Genomic DNA, 6,930 nt, shown 5'->3' on the forward strand with positions numbered 1-6,930 from the left:
GCCCCGATGAGCAAAGCAAACCCACCTTCAGCCCCACCCCTACCAGCCCACCACTCACTGTTTTTATGTAGTAGAGATAGAGCTTTTTCATGTAGTTTTGAGACAACTGGAACGATAGGGCAGGCTGTTGGCACACAGTTGTTGCTGGAGAGGCCGGGCAGAGCCGAAAGAGATGCTGTCGGGGCAGCGGGGCGGGAAGGGAAAGTTTTTCCTTCCCCAGATCTGACGTTGGCCGTTACCACCGCTTCCTCACCCCATGGTCCTGTGCATGACTGTGCATGCAGCTCAGCTGTTCTCCCTGCAAGCCCCCTGGGTAGGAGCTCGCCCATCCCACTGCTTGCTCCCAAGAAAGGTGACACGCCTTGGAAAAACGCTGTCCTGCCCCCCCCCACCCCCCCGAGGTCACACAGCAATAGCGGCCTAAAAGCTGGGCGGGGGGTGGGGGAAAAAAAACTTCCGAAGTATTTGCTGCTTGATAAATGCCCAGGTCCTGCCTCTCCCTTTAAAATTACTGCTTAGGCACAGCAGAGCCACTTCAGTGGCTTTGAAGTGGGTGGGAGCCGGCTTTCGCTTCAAGCCCGCAGAATAGGCTCTGAAGCAAGCTCAAAATACAGGGCACTTTTTAAATTGCTTGCTTAACGAGCTGCTTCTGACTACAAGAAATCAAATTACTTTAAATTTCTCTATTGTAAGCAGAGGCCAGCTATGGAAGCCAAGTAGGGCAGGTTTGCATTTCTCATACCAAAAGAAAAAAAAAAAACACAACCCACAAAAACACACTAAACCATACCCACACAGCTGGGAACAGCACACCCATTTCATGCCAGCTCCTCTTTACTGCTAGGCTATCTACAGTCCAGATGATTTAATACCATGTTGTGGCTGGCCAGACAGTATCATCTCTCTAAAGATAAAAAAAAAATACTATAAAAATCAAAAAAACCCTCTAGCATTATGTCCAGCTTGTAAAATCATAGCCCAGCCTACCAGCTGGGGAGGACTGGGTAAGTGCCGAGTTACCTGCATGACCAGCTCTCTGCCCTGGGCCGGATCCTGCAGCTCTCAGATCAGGGAATGCTCCTATTGACCTTAAACCAAAGGTCTACAGGACCGGGCTTTCTGTAACCTTTGCAGTTCCGTGTCGGCACGGGGATCCCCGTCAAGTTGTGGCACATACGGAGTAGTTAGGTGCTGTCTGTGCGCTGTGCAATAGTATTGCCTCCCGTATCGCCAGCGTAGCTCGTACCAGTATTCAGTTAGCAGTAGGGACAGAAGGCCAGTGCACTCTCTGTAATACACTACTAACCTTGTTCTGGGCGTTGAAAAGCTTTCCGTCTTGTAAAAGAAGCCAGGCAGCATCTCACATGCAGCCTCGCGCTTCCTAGGACTCGCTCCTTCTAAATAAAGCACATCCATTTCATTAGACAGGGCTTGCAAGCAATACTTGACATTTAGGAGTTTTTAAACGTTCACCGATAAATTCCAAGGCCATTCCTGTTCTGTGTGGTTGAAGAACTTCTCTACCTGTTTTGCATCTCTAATGTTTTATTAAAAAGCTGGAGGTCCTGCAGTTCGCACACAGCTGTGAAAGTTAAAGGGAACTTAGATGGGGTTTTTTTTGAACAAAAGTTTCATGGCTATTTTGGAGCTTTTAAATCCTAAGGAAATCCTGCTTCTAGTAGCTAACGAGTCTTTAGCTGTTTGCTTCTTTTAACCTTGTCGCCTTGTCTGGGGCTGGTTCAGTAACACTACCTTCTGGTCCTATTTTATTGTGCAATGCTCTTGTTTTAAGCATTTTGTTTAGAAGAATTGTTCTTGCGTGTTACGGAAATAAATCTGGCAGTCAGGGGGGGAAAAAAAAAAAAGAACCAGAAAGCAGCACTGTGATTCAGGTTACTGCAATCTCCTTGGGAGTAGTTACCAGGTAAGGGGGTTGGGGTTGGGTTTTTTTGTGAGGGAATGCTTTTTGTAATGTTTTCTTTTAAGGAAAGCTAACAGGAATCCATAGAAAGGGGGCATGAGGTGAGCCGCGCTGTGGGCCGCCCTGTCTGCGTTGCTGGCTGACTCCCTAGGAAGGGCTGACCTGTCCAGGTTCCTCGGAGCCCACTGGCCAAGGGAGTCCGGTTTAAGTACGTGTGTCTTGTGTTAGGACCAGCACCAGTCCTCCACCCTTGTAGCATGGTCTCCCCACAGCTGCCAGTTGCCTGCCGAGGTCTCCAGTCAAAGCAGGGATGATGTGTTTGGTTCAGGCTATTTGGGATTCAGGTAACGAGAGCTGTAGGTCAAACCTCTCTCTCCATGAAAGCCTTAACTCCCCACTCCTGCCCCCGCAGCCACTCTCCTAACCTCCGTTTTGGCCTTACGCTAACCAGGACTATCCTGCTACAACGAGGGGGCTGAACCCAGCTCCCGCTAATTGTAAATGCCTCTCTGGGTGTTCCTGCTCAAAGCCACCGTCTCCCTCTAGAGGTCAAGTGCCATCCCTGGGCGGCTTCTGCTCCTTACGGTCTTGCGCTACCACTGCCCGAGCCTGGGCTCTTCAGCTCACTGCACCGCATCAAGTGCCCGGTGCCCAGCACCCTCTCATCCCGTGGGAAAGAAAAGCTTTCAGCACCTTCCAAAAAGAGCTTCTAGAAGTGCACACCCGGACACCCATACACCCCGGACACCCATACACCCTAGGCGGCTGCTACAGACAGCCTTCCCCTCGAGAACGAGAAGGTCCCCATTAAAAAAAAAAAGACACACAGCAGAAATCTTAGTAGCCAGTGTCCTCCCATCCCTCTGCACATCAGCGTGTCCTTCAGGGGCTGGAAGCTCTTGGAGAACCTTAACTAATTTCTGTACACCAGTGTTGAGCCACAAGTACAAAAAAAAAACAAAAAAAACACCCAAACCCCAAAAAACTCCCCTAGACCCCCCAAGGTTAAGGCACCGGCTTTCCCCAGACAATAACACAGATGAGCACCTTGCCTTTGGTGTGGCTACTGCCCATGGCTTAAACATCTCAAACACCCCCGCGCCCACCCCCCGCAAAGCCATATAGTGAACTATGCAGTTCTGCTCTCCCACTGTGGGTAACCTGATGGTCCTTAGCGTTTTACATCCTCATTAACTGAGTCACAAGAAAGTCAAACCAGCCAGCTATACCCTTCCAAAAATCAGCGCTGAGCTTCAAAGGGGCGTTGAGCGAGGAGGGGCGGTTGCACGGAGTGTCTAGGTAAGGTGGATACTTTGGAGGTAAGTTGGTAGTTCAGTTCTTGGCGTCCCAGCAGAGAAATGGGTGAGAGCAAGGGGACAGCAATGCAAATAATACTTTATTTATTGCAAGTCCAGTTCTGCTCAGATGAAGTAATTCATTGCCTATCTCCAGCAAGGTGACAAGCGGCTACGTTCTTAAATAATTCCCTGCTTCTTGCTACAAGCTGTCTGCAGCTTAAATTTTCAGCCGAGTTTTTCCCTAGAGCACGCAAGAGTTGGGGTCCCATAGCGTACTCCCAACTCTGGATTTCCAACCCTGCTTTGGGGTGGGACGCGTGATCCATCGGAGACCTTTGGTGAGGGGGGGAGTGCAGGTGTTAGGTGAGTAAGGAGGACCTAGCCCCTGTGGAGTCTTGAGCATTAATTTCTGATTTTTTAAAGAGTCTTATCAGGTGGAAGCTATATGCATATACAACAAAACACCCACAACTTTGTGCCTACGTCTTTCCAGCGAGCCTCATTTTATGCTCATCATTTGAAGGGGGGTCAGTAAGGATTGCACAGTGGTAGTAAGTTGCTACACAAAACCAAAACCAACTTGAAAACATAAAACACTGCTCCTCTTTAACCCCAAGAAGGGACAGAACCTCATGTGTACCCTGCCATTCCTCAGCACCTTGACAGGGCGCTGACTGACGCGGTGCGTTACGAAATCGGGACGAGAAATTGGTTTCCTTACTTTTGTTAAAGGCGGCTTAGGCATGCAACGCTTTTCCCAGAGCCTCGTGCTACAGAAACCCGATGTTGAAAGGCATGGTCTGGTTTAAGCAAACCAAATACCTTTGTGTGCAGAGTCTTGCCTCGTCCGGTTGGGGGGAGGGTGGGGGGAGAAAAGGGTTGTTTTGCAGTTCATTCTCCTGCTGTAAAAGACTTGATTTTTTTTTTTTTTTTTCTTTCCCTGAGCCGCATGAGAAACATCCCAGAAAATCTTGGGTTACCTTTGGAGTTCCCTTCACTTTAATTTATATAGTGTCTTTTTTTGTGAACTGGTGTAAAATGTATATGCCGACAAGCTCATGTATTTTTATGTAAATATTTTTTGTGGTTTCCCCACTTGCCCTTCTCTGTAAATACTTAGAATTCTCATATTCTTCTCACCTTGTATGATGCAGATGTGGTTTTGTTTCTGGTTTTTATTTGTACTGTAATGCAACGATCCAGACGGAGGTGTCTTGTGGTATTAAACAAAAGCAACAGTCCCACTGAGCTCACACTCAGATGTACAACTTGACAGCATTAATCAAGCCAGGTTAAAAACTATTCTGTTGTGTTTGTGTGTATTTTTGTCTCTGCCTCGTTAATTAACAGTATATTAAAAACACGGTGAAAAGCCAGTTTAGAGCCATGTGTTGGAGGGATGCTAAAGACAAAGGAGGAGGTGACTTTGGCTCACCCGAAGCCCGTGCCACTCCTTATCTGTTCAGTTCCACCTGGGGCCTTGACCTCGTAACAAAAAAATAAACCAGCCTGGGTTTTTTTAGTCTCTCCTTCTCACCCAGCAGGACAGCGCAAGGAGAAAGAGCTTGGCACTTGCACAGAAGGCACAGGGCAGATTAAGCTGGGCCTAACAGATGGCACAGGCCACCTTGGCCCTTAGAGATGGCCTGGAGGGATTCTAGGCACCATGGCAATATTGGTCATAGTTAATTAATAGCAAAAAGATGATTAAAGGAAGCTGATTTCATACATTTTTACCATTGTAAGAAGGACTTCTAGCAGTCTTTACAACCAGTATATGGCTCGTTAGAACTGCCGCAGCAATAAACCCAACCTAACAGTCCTCTCTTTGGAGGACAGGCCGGCCCCATGCTCCACGCTGAGCCTGTAGGACGCGATCTGCCGCGGGGTTCTTGCTCCTGATCCATCCCTCCGTCAGGCCCGGGAGCCTTCTGTGCGAGCCCAGAGGGGCTGCCGGGAGTTGAGGCTTGGGTTAGATCCATCTTTTGAAATCTTTGTCTTGCCCGCTCCCAAATCCCCACTTTACGACCCAGGTTTGCCTATTGACACATGTTCAGCCTCTCCAGCTAAAGGCTCATCCTTGTAACAAAGCTCCCACCAGCAAGCTGAGCCTCCCACCCCTTCTCTGCTCTTTAACATCCGCTCGGCACCGGGACTTCCCGCGGTTCCAGAGCAATGCAGACGGGACAGGGGGACCTCGCAAAGGCTGCCACGCAGCCCATGCTACATTTCACTACAAGCAATACCTTTCCTACCACACGGATGTGCTAACAGCGGCGGGCATCAAGATTTTTTTGTCTGCTGAGCATTGCCAGAGATGCAGTGGCTGTGCCCAGACCAGGACAAGAACAGGACAGGCTTCCACGCACCTCCAGTGACCCCCTCCCTGCTCACGTTCCAGCCCTGCTCCACGCGCCCGATGAAGTCATCTGTTCACGCCACCAACACAGAGGTTGTCCTTGAGGCCGAAGGCAGAATACGAGTAGGATGACTTGGCAAACAGAAGTCTTAACTCTTCTGAAGGCTGGTAGACAAATTCACATCTGAACCGAAGCGCAGCAGCTCAGCGGATTTTCTGCACGGTGCATTAATCCTCAAAAGGCCAACTATCGAAGATTAAACCCATCCCAAAAGACTCAGGTTTAGCGGGTAAGGGAATAGCAGAGCTCCGAACCCACTGCCTCAAGGAGCGTCCCCAAGAACCGACATACCCGCCTCCCCCCTTGCTGTGGCCTAAAGCGCCCCAAAAGCAGTGCCGTGCCTCCCCAGCCCGCACAACATTTCCCTTAAAGGGGCTCCCAAGATCACAGCAAGCGTAGAAGGTATCGGCTGGGTGGTTTACCGCACATCGAAAGAGGACACGGTCTATACAAGCGATGCCAAGAGCATTTTGCAGTTGTACACCCTTATTTCTCCTCTCACTGCTTTAAGAAAAAGGGGAGGGGGGGAAAAAAAGGTGAAAACACTCAGGTTTTCACTATCAGCCTATCCCAAGCAGCTCAGATTTATGTACAGAGCAGACTGGGGGGAGGGGGGAGAAGGACTGATTTAAACTTGAGAGGGTGTCTAAGGACTGGTAAAACCCTAGGCATAAAATTCCTTTTTCTGAAAAAGTGCTTCCACCAGGTAGCGCTGTTAGACCACATCTGCTGCTAAAAGCCAACTTCTCAGACCGTTTAGAAGGGTTATGTTCCATTCTAGTAGTTTCTGCTCAGATTTCCAACTCCTGATATCTAGGGGTGGATTTTTTTTTTATATATTTTTCATTAAAATTAAAAAAAAAAAGATCTGTTGAGGGCTCAGTGCTCCCGCAGCAGGCACACGGCCGCTGAAGGAGCTCTGCTTGTCTCCTGAAGCAATGCCAGCCTGCGGGCGTCACACCGAGCCGAGGGGGCTGATTTACGCTGGAGCATCCAAACTGAAAAGCCAACTGCAGACCTAGGCAGATCACTGCTGCTTTGTAAAGAAGCCATCAGCTCTTCAAGGACTCCAACCCTAGAGGAACACTAGAATATGTTTGTTTCAACACTAGAGAAGTCTTCCAGAAGCAGAAACTGATACTGGAAAAGCCAGGACAATGCAATGCTGCCAAGTCCCTCCCTTCACAGAATCCCAGCACGGCAGGGGTTGGAAGGGCCCTCGGGAGCTCACCCAGTGCCACCCCCCTGCCCAAGCAGGCTCACCCAGAGCAGGGGGCACAGGACAGCGGCC

This window comes from Egretta garzetta, unplaced genomic scaffold (assembly GCF_000687185.1).
Source record: "Egretta garzetta isolate BGI_Z169 unplaced genomic scaffold, ASM68718v1 scaffold773, whole genome shotgun sequence".
NCBI lineage: Eukaryota > Metazoa > Chordata > Aves > Pelecaniformes > Ardeidae > Egretta > Egretta garzetta.